This window comes from Meles meles, chromosome 3 (genome assembly GCF_922984935.1).
Source record: "Meles meles chromosome 3, mMelMel3.1 paternal haplotype, whole genome shotgun sequence".
NCBI lineage: Eukaryota > Metazoa > Chordata > Mammalia > Carnivora > Mustelidae > Meles > Meles meles.
The window spans coordinates 163,458,783-163,475,249 of NC_060068.1; positions in this window are offsets into that span (position 1 = coordinate 163,458,783).

Genomic DNA, 16,467 nt, shown 5'->3' on the forward strand with positions numbered 1-16,467 from the left:
TGGCTGAAATTAACACACAGGAAACAACAGGTGCTGGTGTGAATGTGGAGAAAGAGGAACCCTCTTGCACTATAGGTGGGAACGCAAACTGGTGCAGCCACTCTGGAAAACAGTATGGAGGCTCCTCAAAAAGTTAAAAATAGAACTATCCTATGACTCAGAAGGTGCACTACTAGGTATTCACCCAAAGAATACAAAAATATTGATTGGAAGGGGCACATGCACCCCAATGTTTATAGCAGCCATGATGAACGACAGCCAAATTATGGAAAGAGCACAAATGTCCATTGACTGATGAATGGACACACACACACAATGGAATATTAGTCATAAAAAAGAATGAAATCTTACCATTTGCAATGACATGGACAGAGCTAGAGAGTATTATGCTAAGTGAAATAAGTCATTCAGTGAAGGACAAATACCATATGATTTCACTCATAGGTAGAATTTAAGAAATAAAACAAATGAATACAGGGGTTAAAAAGAGAGAGAGAGAAAGGCAAACCAAGAAACAGACTCTTAACTACAGAGAACAAACTGATGGCAACCAGAGGAGATGGATTAAATGAGTGATGGATATCAAGGAGGGGACTTGTGATAAGCACTGGGTATTATATGTAAGTGATGAATCAACTAAATTCTATACCCGAAACTAATATTACACTGTATATTAACTAACTGGAATTTAAATAAAAACTTGGAAAGAAAAAGAAAAGGTAGTTACTGATTTAAAACAACCTTAAAAACGGAAGCCAACAATCAACTATTTGCTACATGTCCATTTCACTATGATGAACTTGAGCCATTGTCTTCCTTAGGGTTAATATTATGTTTATACAATTTAAGTTAAGAACCATAGACTATTTTCAACTTGACAAGTATCAGATTTTATTACCTGATACACTGGTTGTTCCCCGGATGGAGACAGAATTTTATCTTATTTATTTTATGGAAAGACTCTTGGCTCATCCTATTTGGAATGCAAAATTTCTTTTTTCTTCAAGTTTCAGTGTGCCATAACAAACTACAGAATTTTTTAAAATTACATATAGGTCAGCAAGTACAACAAGAGAAAATGGGAATGGAAAGAATGACCAAATGTTTTACCCATCATGTTTCAACAAAATAATTATGTTCTCACAAAAGAAGTCTCATATTTTTACTTAACCTATTAGGGTACTGAATTGATGCACAATCTTATAAGGCTGACCATGCTAGAATTTTTACAAAATTCTTGGCTAAACAGAAGACAGTTCTTTCTCCATGCCAGGCACTATATTCAATGATCCATTTTATGATTCAAAGATTCAGACCTCAACAAGACAGACACAATTTACATGATTTGTATTAAAAAAATTATTTTCCTTTTCATTGTTTTATTCAAGATAGTGCTTCCTAAGATTTCTGGTGATTATACTTCCTTCCTTTAATTCTTTCACATCTGAGCAGTGATGATCCCTCCCATTAAGAATGGCAGACAAACAAGGATTCATTTCTTGCGATATTCCATGGAATATTCTACTTTGGTTGGTAAAAGCAAAACAATCACTGAAATTAGTATTTTTAAAAAATTGGATTTATTAGACTGACATAGAATGGTAACATTCAATGAGAATATCATGCGTGTAGTAGATGTTAAATAGTATATTTTCCCATCTAGCTATTTTTCCTATTATTGCTTGACACTCATTTGTTCGGTCTGCTTCTGCTTTCCAGTACATCTGTCTCTGAAAACAGGCTGAGTCAAAAGAAAACTAGTTAATCTAAGCAACCTCTAACATAGCCTTTTTGTAACTCAGTGTTGAAATAAATGTGAATTATGGTGAAATAAATGTCAACCATTTAACTTAAAATGATTATAAACTTGGAGAAGTATCTTTTTGATTGTCAAGAAAGACAAGTTAAAAACTATCAACCTGGAGAAGTATCTTTTTGATTGTCAAGAAAGACAAGTTAAAAACTATCAAGTGGTATCTGGAATACATGTAAGAAAAATATATAATGATATAATTTATATATCATTATATATATACATTTATATAACTTATATGTTTATAAGTTATATGATATATATAATTTATGTATGCTTAACCAGAATAGGCCTGCAAAAGCCATGTCTTTTTTTTTTTTTTAAGATTTTATTTATTTGACAGAGATAACAAGTAGGCAGAGAGGCAAGCAGAGAGTGAGAGGAGGAAGCAGGCTCCCTGTTGAGCAGAGAGCCCGATGCAGGACTTGATCCCAGGACCCTGGGATCATGACCTGAGCCGAAGGCAGAGGCTTTAACCCACTGAGCCACCCAGGTGCCCCCAAAAGCCATGTCTTAAGTGAATAGAGTTTGAACTCCATAATGGACATCAGGTTCCACTATAATATCTAAGAAGCAAAAGAACTATCTCAATGACATAGGCATATATGCTGGAAAGTATAGCCTTATTTTTGGTACTTATACAGCTAAGAATACTCTGTGTATTAATCAAGGACTTGCTTTTATCTGCTTGATATGTGCCTTGCCCAGTTTGACTGGTTAATAGAAATAGCATCATGAAAAACTCTTGGTGGAAATATTCCAGAACTCAGCATATTCCAGTAAGTGCTGGTAGGTTTGAAAATACAGCTTATCGCTTGCAGTTTAATCACTGTACAGATATCTGGCCTACTATTTTGGACAGTCATGATTTTTAATCAATGGACACATTCTTCAGGAATTTCTTCCTTCCCAAAAACTGGAAGCTCAAACATTCTTGAGCTAACTACTATAAATATTTAACAAAGAATTGCAAGCTCTTATGAAGCATACTATTGGGCTTTTACATTTTTTCAGGTTTAGTGAGATATAGTGTAAATTTAAGGTGTACAATACATTGATTTGATGTGTTTATATACTATGAACTGCTTTTTAAAAACTGGTTTTGGAACACTTCTGGATTTTAAAAATTTAGGCCGTGTTATACACACAGAACATGCATAATTCAGTGAAAGTAACACAGCTGAGCATGAGATTTTTCCTTTTTTGGCTTAAAAGTAAAATTTTTAGTGGGAAATGATCACATGAATATACAAAATATTGGAGTAAAAACTGCCAAATAAGAACTATGAACTACATCACCATTAACAGACAAGCTATTCTGAAAATTGAGCAATATGTGGAAAATCAAATTGCAACTGGGTGAAAGTTAGCTTGATACATGAGTACTACATATTCCTAATTATTCAATATATAAGAATTTGTTAATTCCTAAATAATTGATTAATCAATCCTTAAAAAATTTATTTTTTTAAGATTTTTATTTGAGAGAGAGAGAGAGAAATCACAAGCAGGGGGAGGGGCAGAGGGAGAGGGAAAAGCAGATTGCCTGTTCAGCAGGGAGCCAAAGCGGGGCTCCATCCCAGAACCCTGGGAGCATGACCTGAGCTGAAATCAAGAGTCAGATACAACTAACTGAGCCACCCAAGAGCCCTGAAACTTTCTGAACTCTTAAATTATTATTTTTTTCTTTGCAGCCATGTAATTTAAGAAATTTTAAAATGTAATGTTGAATTTAAGTATCTTGAATTACAACTGATAACTGACTTCCTAACTGTCATGTAAGGTAAGTCAGTTCTACGTCACTAATACATGGTAGCACTACTGGTAAATTCCACATGGTCACATATCATGGGTTAAGAAATTGGTTTGGTTAGGGAAAGAGAAAATCACAGAGACAGTTCAACTTTTCCATTGTCTGCATAAAGATAAGCGAGGTTTGAGGTACTTTGTTATACAGTAAGTGTATACACATGATTTAGTAAATGAGTTGCCTTCCATATTGTTACAACTATATATTCTACTATTAAAAGTATAAAAGAGACTTTATCCATCAAAGGTTCTACTAGATGACCTGGTACCAGCTTCTTCTAGATTCAAGTACTAGCAGTTCACAAGAATTGTGTGGCATCAGCAGTTGCCCACATCCTGGAAGTCTTGGGGACCACTGGGGATTATAGCCCTCCTACCAGAATGTGGAAGCCACAGGACAGAAGGGAAACAGAGGTTGCATGCATGCTCTCTGAATGTAAGAAGTGAAAGGCAAGTTCCCTTCAACTAATATTGTCCAGACAACTCGGATCAAGCACACAGAGCTACTCTGGGATAACCTGCTTTCTGAAATCAAGTAACGTCACTGTTAATGGTGACACATCTAAGACACAACGTTCTGTTATGAAAGCACTCCAGTTACTAGTGTGTGTAACATACCACCCCAAACTAAGCATCATAAATTGACATTTGATTATTCTTATGAATTCTATGGCCAGGAATTTAGACAGAGTAATGTGTTTCTACACTATGACTTATGACCTTGGCACTAGAATCATCTGGAATTGGCTTTAATCATATGTATGAAATTGTATATGTGCTGTAATCTGCACTCTCAAGTAAGCTGTCAACCCTAATAACCACACCTCGCTATTCCACGTGCACTTTATGCACAAGGTAGTTTGTTTTCTCACCCAACTGTGTCTAGCTTCAAAGAATAAGAATCCTAAGAAAGAAAGGTGAAAACTTCGTGATATTTGTATAACAGAGTCTCAGAATTCAAAGACATCACTTTTGCCATATTCCATTGATCAAAACAGACCCACTGGGCTCAAGGGAGGGTGAAATCAAGGTGATTCTCATGAAAGAAGAGTGTGGAAGTTTTAGAAGAGCTAAAAGGATTTGGGGATATTGTTTTAGCATCTTTGGGAAATATAATATGCCACAGAGAGTTAGAAGTCTTTATATCATACAATTATGTTCAAATTATTATAAAGACTTTTTTTTTTTTTAAAGATTCCATTTATTCACTTGACAGACAGAGATCACAAGTAGGCAGAGAGGCAGGCAGAGAGAGAGGAGGAAGCAGTCTCCCTGCTGAGCAGAGAGCCCAATGCGGGGCTCCATCCCAGGACCCTGGGATCATGACCTGAGCCGAAGGCAGAGGCTTTAACCCACTGAGCCACCCAGGCGCCCCCTTATAACGACTTTTGAATTTACCATTTCCCACCTTTAATCAAGTTTTTTGTGGGTTTTTTTTTGTTTTTTTTTGTTTTTTTGTTTTTTTTTTTGTGCCTGGAAAGCAATACTGTTACATAGGTAATAGAAACTTAAAAGAGACCACTGCAGAAAAGCAAAATGACTGGATTCGAAAGTACTAAGCAAAGTATATTCTGTATTTATCACTAACTGACAAACACTGAAACAAACTTAGAGCAGATTTTAACCCCCATTTAAGATTTTAACTCCAGTTTAACTTCCCTTCCCAATTTTTTTTTGTTTCATTCATCAGCCTTGGACTTTGGAGTTGTTTTTGGACCTCTAGAAAAACTAATGAGAAACTATAAGGAACAGATATTTTGTCATCTGGGATTTTCTGTTGTGTTTGTTTTTTTCTCAGCACTTAATCTTTAGTTTTGGGTTTTGAAGGAAACAAAGCCATCAGAATCTTTCTTATGGGACTTAATTATGTAAGATTTGTTCTACTTAGTAAGAAGGTAGCAAATAAATATGTGTCTGATGAATCGTATTCTCTAAATTTCCTTTCATATTGCTCGACTCAAATCAACTGGGAATTAGACAAACAATGATTGATCCTGTTTGTCCAGATCATAGAATTTAGTACATAAAGGTAGAGAAGCATAAGAAAGTCTAATAATATTTAAACATAATACGTAAACATTACTGAATATTATTATTTAATTTATTAACAGATCACTTTACATGACAGTTACACTGTAGAGGTTTGGTGTAGCATTCTAAATATTGTTGTTTATACTTTTAATCAAAATAAATTGTCAGATTTAAGTTGTTTGAGTCAACAATATAATTCCACTTGACAAATCCCTGGTATTTAAAATTGAAAAGAATTGAGGACTGAATAGCAAATGATCAAGTGCATCAAAACAGGAGTAGAAAAAATGAAGATTTTAAAAGGTACTGTTTTTACTTCTAAATAATCTGTATAGTTTATCCTCCAGTTCTCTAAATTTCCTTTAACATAAATGACTATGTAACCTCTGTAACCCATATATATTTTAAAACCTAAACCCGTGCCAGTGGATGCAACCTGACCTCCTGGTTTTAACTTCCTGTAGTTATGCCAGTCTACTCTCAGCTGGTATGCATTCGTTATTGTGTAACTGTAGGTTAATTAAGATTAACTTATGACTCTATTGCTCTAGATTTTTTTTTTTAATTTTATTTATTTATTTGACAGACAGAGAGAGAGATCACAAATAGGCAGGGAGGCAGGCAGGGAGAGGGGGAAGCAGGCTCCCTGCTGAGCAGACAGTCAGATGCAGGCCTTGATCTCAGGATTCTGAGATCATGACCTGAGCCAAAGGCAGAGGTTTAACTCACTGAGCCAACCAGGTACCCCCTCTAAATAGATATTTTGAGATCACTATATCTCACTATGGATTATGACAGAGAAAGATTTTATTCATAAACTATGCTCTATTTTGATCTCATTCAGTCCACTACTAACTTTGGTTTGAATCAGAATATATTTTGAACACCCTGATAGTACATATAATTCCCTCTGAAAAAGCTCTTCCATTTAGTTAAAAAAAAAGAAATTCTCTCACATTTTTGATTCCCACAACATCCTTCAAGGAATAGGTAATTCCTATAAGGGCTTTGGGAAATTGGGCATTCCTATATGCCAAGATTTGATTATTGTTCATCAAAATTAAAAGAAATATACAAAACTAAATAGGAAGAAATGAAATACAGGAAGAAATGAAAATGTTGCCTAAATTTACCAAAGAATAATAATTGTTTTCTGTAAACTTGTATTTGTAATGTGGTTACCTAGATTACCAAAAATAAAGCCAAAGTATTTGATTACAAAATTTAAATCATCATCAGGAAAAAAAAATGTAGTTTAAACTAACAAGATATTATTATTACAGCCTTCTGAAGCTCTTTTATTAAAAGCAAGATTCCAGAAGGTGTCTGACATCTACATACCCCGCAAAGGACTTAACTATATCACTCATTGTTGAAACGAATGAATACCCCTACATAACGGTCAACATTTTTCAGAGATGTGAATTTAAGTGTCCTCATTCACATTCATAATTACTTATGGTGACATGGAAGAACACACATGACAATGGCAGCTCTGATCCTTAAATCATTCCCACAAAGCGTTGATTTTTCCTGTTTCTAAATCAAACCTACTGTATCATATTCCTAGTCCATTAATATACTGACATGGTTCAGATTAATGACATATCTCACCCAAATTGCTATAAACTACATCACTTACCTCTTATTTCCCTTCCATTTCTAATGGCACCATGTTGTTTACATTTTACCTTATCTAATTCCCTCTTGCTGATTTCTCAGGATCCCATCTTCCCCAACATCAACCAATTCTGTTGCCTCCAGTGATCATTTCTAAGGACTTAATGATTGTATTGAATTATTTCACCTCTCAGAAACATTTAATGTGCTTTTTAGACTATATTAAAGAAAAAAAAATCCTACTCTCCTCACCAACTCTAGTGCAAAACAGAGTTGCATATAAAAGATGCAGCCTTTGTATGTTCTATGCCTCCATAATCTCTCCAGCCAAGTCTGCTTCTCAAGAACCTACTCACACTTACGTTAATGAGTGAACACTAAACAAAGGGATTCCTACAGGGCTAGTGTTTCTTTACCAGTAATTAGTAATTTAGTCACAGCAATTCAAGTCTGTCTCATGAATATTCAACCTCAGAAGGCATATAGAAAGCTCAAGTAAACACTTTTCCATTTTTTGTGTAGAGAAACACTGGACCATTAAACTATATTTACTGAGTAGCCAATGTGTGCCAAACACCATTTTAAATGGTATTGATACAGTAGTACCCTCAAAACAGTCTCTCCGTTTTTAATCTTGTGCCAACACCCAATCCTCAGACAGTTAGAAGAATGTATATCCACTAAGAGAGAAGGAAGAGTGACAGTTTTGCTAATCAGGTGAAAAATTGTAGCTGATTCTTTTGTTTCTGGCTGTTTTCCAGTTTTATGATCCAATCTGTCCTTAAGTCTGGCTTTAGCTGTTTCCTTCATTTTTTTTTTAAAGATTTTATTTATTTATTTGACAGAGAGAGAGATCACAAGTAGGCAGAGAGGCAGGCAGAGAGAGAGGAGGAAGCAGGCTCCCTGCGGAGCAGAGAGCCCAATGCGGGGCTCGATCCCAGGACCCTGAGATCATGACCTGAGCCGAAGGCAGCGGCTTAATCCACTGAGCCACCCAGGCGCCCCTGTTTCCTTCATTTTTTTGGTGAAATTCCAGAATTCCATTTCACAGAGGAGCCTATTGTCCACTTACCCAATATAGGAGATGCAAGATGTGCCCAGTCTCTCTTACTGCTGCTATATACCAGTACTACTACAGCCAGTGATGGGATATAGTTGAACAGCTTTTTGACTTTGGGGCATGTGAATATCCACTCTCTTATGAATATGTTATTTTGTAGCCAAATCTGATTTACGTCTCACAATGTGCTACCTAACCAGCCAGCCTCATGCTATAAACTCCAAAGCTTAAGAGCTGTATTTTCCTCTTTAAATATTGTTTTTTTGGCAACCTGCCTCCTCTTTTCAGGTGCAAACATTTAATGTAACTAATTAGCCATAAGAGAATACTAGAGAGTTACAGCAATGAGACATAGAGACATTTAGCATGGGGGAGGGGACACAGAGATACTCAACTTTATGAAATTAAATACATCTTCATTAAAAGTGAGTAAAGCTTAGTCACCAGAGATTATCAGCCTAATAAAGATGTTTCTTTATTCAATTTTTTAAAAATTTGTTTTCTTATAACCAAGTGGCCCCTGACTATAATATTATTCGATATTATCATATTACTGTTAGTATGCTCTCCATAAAATAAATTAAGAACGCCATACTACTTACTTCCCTGACAGTGTATCCCAGAGAGACCCTCACTTACCACCTGTCCTTTTTCAATAAAATGAATCCCACCTATGCCAAAATTAGCTCATCTTTCAAGTCATTGATTTCACCTAAAATACGTATTTTGTCTGGTTCTTGACTAGGGCTTTAATGGGCTAACTTATACTCTTCCTTCTTGTAAACTATGGGTTTTATATTCTCTGGCTGACCATTTTTGACTACACACTGCTTCCCAGTTTGCATTCATAAATTTTTCTTAATGTCTCTCTTAAGTACAGCAATAGCACCTTTTCCATACTGATACCAGAACAGTGATAAAATGTTGTATACCTCCTTCATCTTTTTTGCCTATTTATGTCACTAAATAGAGATAGTATGAAAAATGAATTATAGTAATTCTTACATTATCTGTATTAAGCACCTTTGGCAGATAGGCATTTGGTACTTAGTTGTTGAATGACAGAACATTCTGTCTCAATCACGTTGGTCTAGACAAGTCACTGCAACCTTTTATCCCTAAATTCTATATTTCCACCTTTGGATTAACACTGCCTTGAATGTGAATTTCATCACAGCAACTAACTGTAGGGCTTTAAACAAGGCTTCTACACCAATGAATCCTAGTTTCATCATCTGTAAAAGTAGACAGCTAGTTTTGATTCTTTCATATTTGAGGTGATCAAGCCACCAAAGATGAATGGGAGTAGAGAAAAGGAACAATAAATATAAAGCATATAATGTAAAGCTGCAAAGTAACTGAAACACACCCTAACTCCTAAGCTATGTGAAGTCTTCACTTTATAAGGTTTATCGTTATAATGCAGTGATGTAGAGGATAAAGGATAATGATGGATGGAAAGAGATAAGACAATGGACAACAGAACAATATCATCCTTACTTTTTTTCTCGTCACGATTCCACACTATCCTTATTACGGTCTCACCTCAATCCTCTTATTCTTTATTGTAGTCTTCATTTTGCTAACTCCCTCTAAGTGTGACTAGTACTAGGTCTTTGTATAAAAGGTGTTCTTTTCATTTCCCTTTGTTGTACTCGCACATTCAATTTCTCAATTTCTTTCATCTTCCTCTTGTACTTTCTTCCTATTTTACATGTTACTGGGAATCAACTCAAGAACTTTAGAAAGGATAGTAATTTAAAAAAGGAAAGGGTGCCTGGGTGGCTCAGTTGGTTAAGCAACAGCCTGCAGCTCAGGTCATGATCCTGGAATCTGGAATCTGCTTCTCCCTCTGACCTTCTCCCCTCTCATGCTCTTGCTCTCTTTTCTCTCAAATAAATAAAATCTTTAAAAAATAAAAAAGGAAAGAATATTATGGTGAAACCATCTATTTGTATGCTGCAATTCCTCAAATAATTTTGTGTCCCTATGTATTTGCAATATCAAGTACTGCATTTGATCAGAATGGAATGAGTTATAATTTATTAACCTTATTTATACTAGAAGTATTTCAAAATGAAATCTATAAGAATATTTAACATCTTATAAAATATAGTATAAGACAATGAAAGTTGTTACAGCATTTTTTTATTTCCAAGAGTGAGAAGACCAACAATCCACAACGAAATAGTTTTGCTTATTGCTTATTTGCTATTAAAGAGTAAACATCATTTTACATGACCATTTAACATATAAAAGGACATTTAACTTTATATTAACTTTATAATCAGGAAAACACAAATTAAATTCACAATGGGAGTCTGTAGTACTGATCCTTCCTGAAAATATGCCAGCACTAAACATATGATAGCTAAGCTTTCGTTTAGAGTCCATACTGTTTTCTAGTTCTTCACCTCCAAAGAAGCCATGCCATTAACAGTATTTCTATGAGGGCTCCAGATTACCTTCACGCTCATATTTATACTTCTCACTATTAATTAATTTTAGATGATTATGTCATACTGCCCTCCTTAGCTTGTAAACTCTTCAGGTATTTAGTAGAAGTTAGCTTGTTTCCTTATACTAAACAAATATTGGTTGAATGACTAACTACTGGATCCATCTATTTTAGTTAGCATGATTAAAATTTCCAGTTATGGGCACCTGGGTGGCTCAGGGGGTTAAGCCTCTGCCTTCAGCTCAGGTCATGATCTCAGGGTCCTAGGATCAAGTCCTGCATCGGGCTCTCTGCTCGGCAAGGAGCCTGCTTCCTCCTCTTTCTCTCTCTCTCTCTGCCTGCCTCTCTGCCTACTTGTGATCTCTCTCTGTCAAATAAATAAATAAAATCTTAAAAGAATTAATTAATTAAATAAAATCTCCAGTTAATTATTCCTCTTTCCTCCTGTCTATGGCATCCCCAACCTACCAGACATTATTTAATTTTCTCCAAGGTTACAGAAATAAACCGGTAATAAACCGTTTGGATTCCTCTTATCACTCCCCCACTAACATGCACTGTAGCTAAGCGACAGGGGGAGATAGTTCCATGAAGAAGATACAAATGTACTATCATTCTCACCTTACAGCTTTTCCCTTCTTTCGCATTATCATTTTGTTTAATCTCCACAGAAATGAAGATTTATTGCTAACTGCAGTCTGCAAAAGCAAAAACAAAACAAAACAAAAACCTTACTTTGTTGAAGTACCTACTTCAAAACATACACTTCCTTATCCATTCATCTGTTGATGGACATCTAGGTTCTTTCCATAGTTTGGCTATTGTAGACATTGCTGCTATAAACATTCGGGTACACGTGCCCCTTCGGATCACTATGTTTGTATCTTTTTTTTTTTCCCCCTAAGATTTTATTTATTTATTTGACAGACAGAGATCATAGGTAGGCAGAGAGTCAGCTAGAGAGAGAGGAGGGGAAGCAGGCTCCCTGCTGAGCAGAGAGCCTGATGTGGGGCTAGATCCCAGGACCCCAGGACCATGACCTGGGCCGAAGGCAGAGGCTTTAACCCACTGAGCCACCCAGGCGCCCCACTATGTTTGTATCTTTAGGAGAAGCAACATGGGGGGTTGGGGGATAGGAGAAGAATAAATGAAACAAGATGGGATTGGGAGGGAGACAAACCATAAATGACTCTTAATCTCACAAAACAAACTGGGGGTTGCTGGGGGGAGGTGGGGTTGGGAGAGGGGGAGGGGGTTATGGACACTGGGGAGAGTATGTGCTATTGTGAGTGCTGTGAAGTGTGTAAACCTGGCGATTCACAGACCTGTACCCCTGGGGATAAAAATACATTATATGTTTATTAAAAAAAAAAAAATTGGAAGGGGAGGCGAATCATAAGAGACTATGGACTCTGAAAAACAACTTGAGGGTTTTGAAGGGTCAGGGGTGGGAGGTTGGGGGAACAAGTGGTGGGTGATGGGGAGGGCACGTTTTGCATGGTGCACTGGGTGTTGTGCAAAAACAATGAATACTGTTACGCTGAAAAAATAAATAAATTAAAAAAAAACATACACTTCCTTTTAAGGCATTCCTTTACTCCTATAGTACATGTGAATCTACCTAATGTATTAATTCATGTATTCCTTTAAATATTGTGATCACTTATTTAGCTAAATCTTCCTGTCAAGATAGTAAGCATGAATAATGGCTTCTCTGTTTTCTTTTAAATGATAACTATTTTTGGTAATCTTTGCCAACATGAAAAGTGTAACTAGGTTAAAGTCTAATTCAAGTAATTAAGAGACATCACTTCAGAAATAATTAAAAGAAAACTCATACTAATTCTGAAACCAAACTACTGAAATCTGTAACTTAATAACAGTGTCTACTTTTTAGGTAGATAAAGTACTAATTATTTAGAACTTTAACAACACCAGTCATGTCAAATTCCTCAATGATTACAGAATCTTATAAATAACAAGTTAGTGGGCGCCTGAGTAGCTCAGTGGGTTAAAGCCTCTGCTTTAGGCTCAGGTCATGATCCCAGGGTCCTGGGATTAAGCTCCGCATGGGGCTCTCTGCTTAGCAGGGAGCCTGCTTTCTCCTCTCTCTCTCTGCCTGCCTCTCTGTCTACTTGTGATCTCCGTCTGTCGAATAAATAAATAAAACCTTTAAAAAAATAACAAGTTAGTAAAATCCTTTAACTTTAGTACGACTATGTGCTCTAAGCAAATATACTAAGAGTCAAACTGGAGTCTAGAAACCAATGAGTTAGTGTAATGCCAAATGTACATAAAGATAGGTTCTGTAAATTTTCCATGAGAGATGATTCATTATTTTGAAGACGTCAATCGGACAGATGTTACACGGAGTTATTTCCTCTAGTTTCTCTCATTTATCCCTCACTTGCCAGTATATGTGAGAAATAAGTTTTTCTGGACTGATATTCTTCCATAATGTTCATCTTTCACTCTTAGTACCTGGGCTTTGAATAGGCAAGCATCTATTTTTGCAAAGAAATGATGGCATAATTAATCTTTAAATAGTAATATTCTCTGAATAATTATTCAGTAAATAACATCTAGCATTATTCACAACTGTATATAGCTGCAAGAGAAACAGTTACATTTTGAAATCTTGTCTGAGGCACATCAACACATAAAAAGTGAATTATTTGATGTATTAAGTCTGTATTAGTTTATAATTTCAGTCTTTATTTCATTGTATTAAGGATATTTATCGTGTTCATTATCATCACCGCCTAGGTTTTCTTTTTTTCTATGTTTGTTTAAAATACCATTGGGATTTTGATAGGGATAGCACTGAATCTGTAGATAATTTTCTGATAGTATGGACATTTTAACAATATTAAGCCCTCCAATATATGAACATGGATATCCTCCTATTTATTTGTGTCCTCTTTACTTTCTTCCACCAAAATTTTGTAGTTTTCAGTGTACAAGACTTTCAGTTCCTTGACTAAGTTTATTCCTAAGTATTGTAATTTTTCGGATGCTCCTGTAAATGTGATTATTTTCTTAATGATTTTTATGTCAGTTTATAGTGCATGGAAATACAACTTACCTATGTATTTTGATTTTGCATCTTGCAACTTTACTGAATTTATTAGTTCAAACTATTTTTGTGGAATCTTTAAGGTCTTCTACATGTAATATCATGTTACCTGCAAACATGTAATTTTACTTCTCCCTTCCTAATATGGATGCCTTTTATTTCTTTTTCTTATCTAGTTGCTCTGGCCAAAACTTCCAGGACTAACACTGAATAGAAGTGGCAACAGTGGGCATCCTTGCCTTGTTCTTGATCTTAAAGAACAAGCTTTTAGTTTTTCAGCAATTGAGTATGACGTCAGATATGGGCTTTTCATATATGGTGTGTTGATACTTTTTCTCAAAAAAGGTGCTAAATTTTCTCAAATGCTTTTTCTGCATCTTTTGATGACTGTGTGACTTTTATCCTGCATTCTATTAATATGGTATATTGCATTATTTGATCTGCCTATGTTGAAACATCCTTGCATCCCAGGGATACATCCCACTTTGTCATGATGTACAATGATCCTTTAATGTGCTGGTGAATTTGATTTGCTAATTTAGAACCACAAAAGATACCAAAAGTCAAAGCAATCTCGAGAAAACAGAAGCAGAGCTAGAGGCATCACATTTCGTGCTTTCAAAATATATTACAAAGCTCCAATAATTAAAACACTATGGCACTGGAATAAAACAGACATAAAAATCAAAGGAACAGAAGAGAATACAGAAATGAACTCATGAATATGTGGCTTACTAATTGCTGACAAGAGTATCAAGAATACATCAATGGGGCAAAGGAGTGTCTTCTACAATGGCACTGGGAAAACTGCATACACATATGCAAAAGAATGTAACGGGCTGCTTATCTCTCACCATTCACAAAAATCAACTGAAAGTGGATTAAAGATTTAAATTAAGACCTGAAACTATAAAATTCCTGGAAGAAAACAAAGGGGAAAACTTCATGACATGGGTCCTGGCAATGATTTCTTGGATACAACATCAAAAGCACAAGAGCAAGAGCAAAAATAGACAACTGAAAGTACATCAAACTAAAGAGCTTTTGCACAGTATAAGAAACAAGAGTTTAAAAAAAAAAAAAAAGAAAGAAACCTACAAAATGGGAAAAAAATATTTGCAAACTATTATCTGACTAGAAACTAATCTCCAAAACATATAAGTAACTTCTACAACTTAGTATCATAAAAAACAAATATCCCTATTTTTAAAATGTCCTAAGGACACGAAGAGACATTTTACCAAAGAATACATATAAATGACCATAGAGTGTAAAATATACTAAATGTGACTAGTTATTAGGGGAAATGCAAATCAAAACAATGAAACACCACTTCCCACCTGTTAAAAAAGCAAGAGAAGGAAAGAAGGAAAGCAAGCAAGCAAACAACCATTGGTGAGGATGTGAAGAAAATGGAACATTTTTACATTGGTGGGATTAAAAAATGGTACAGCTACTGTGAAACTTAGTATGGAGATTCCTCAAAAACTTAAACTAGAACTATCATATTACCTAGCAACCCCATTTCTGGATATATATTCAAAAGAATTGCCATCAGAATCTCTAAGAGTTATCTGCACTCCCACATCATTGCAGTATGAGTCAAAGTAGCCAAAATACTGAAATATTAGACATCCATCAGCAGATGAGTGGATAAAGTAAATGTTGTATGTACACACCATGGAATATGACTCAAACTTTAAAAAGAAGGAAATCCTGCCATATGTAATAACATGAACGAATCTGGAGGATATTATGCCAAATGAAATAGCCAGTCACAAGGCCAACGCTGAAGAACTGCTCTTATATAAGTGATCTAAAATATGAGAAGTCACAAAAACAGAGAGTAACGATTTACTGGGGGTGGGAGAGGAGGAGGAAATGGGCAGTTACTCTTCAATGGGTATCTCGATACAGTTATGGAAGACGAGTAAGTTCTAGGTATCTGCTGTGCAACACTATGTCTATAGTTAACAATACTGCATTGTGCACTTGTGTACTTAGAAATTTGCCAAGAGAATATATCTCATGTAGTTTTCTCCTCCTAATAATACTAAAAGTCATCGATGCCTAGCCCAGAACAAAGATAGAATGGTATCCATTAAAATGTCTGAATGAATATGGTTTTAGGCCAAAGTTAGTGGTCTCTGGTACCACGACAGACCATAAACACACATCCTAAATTTCACATTTGCTCAAATATAAATCACACTGAAATATGAGTTAATCAATTAAGGTATGTTTCAGAAAGGAACGACAGCGTGGCCAATCCTGAGGTAGCTAAAGTTAAAAAAATTGAACTGTGAATCAAGGGCACCTGATTCACAGTTCTGAAGCTAATTCTGAAGGAGGAGTGTTCCATGTTCTCACTCACACTTTTATACTTGAGGCTGTTGATCCAACTTATCTCCAGTAATCTTACCCATGTGACGGTTGTAGTTTTCTAGAAAACTATGTTTGTATAATTCACCCTCATGTATTTTTCATCAACATAAAAGTCATTTTTTCAAAAATATATACTGAATTCAGTATGCTGAACTGCATATTGATTATATGAGCAGATCTCTGTCATAATGGAATGTGTTCAGAAACTTTAAATT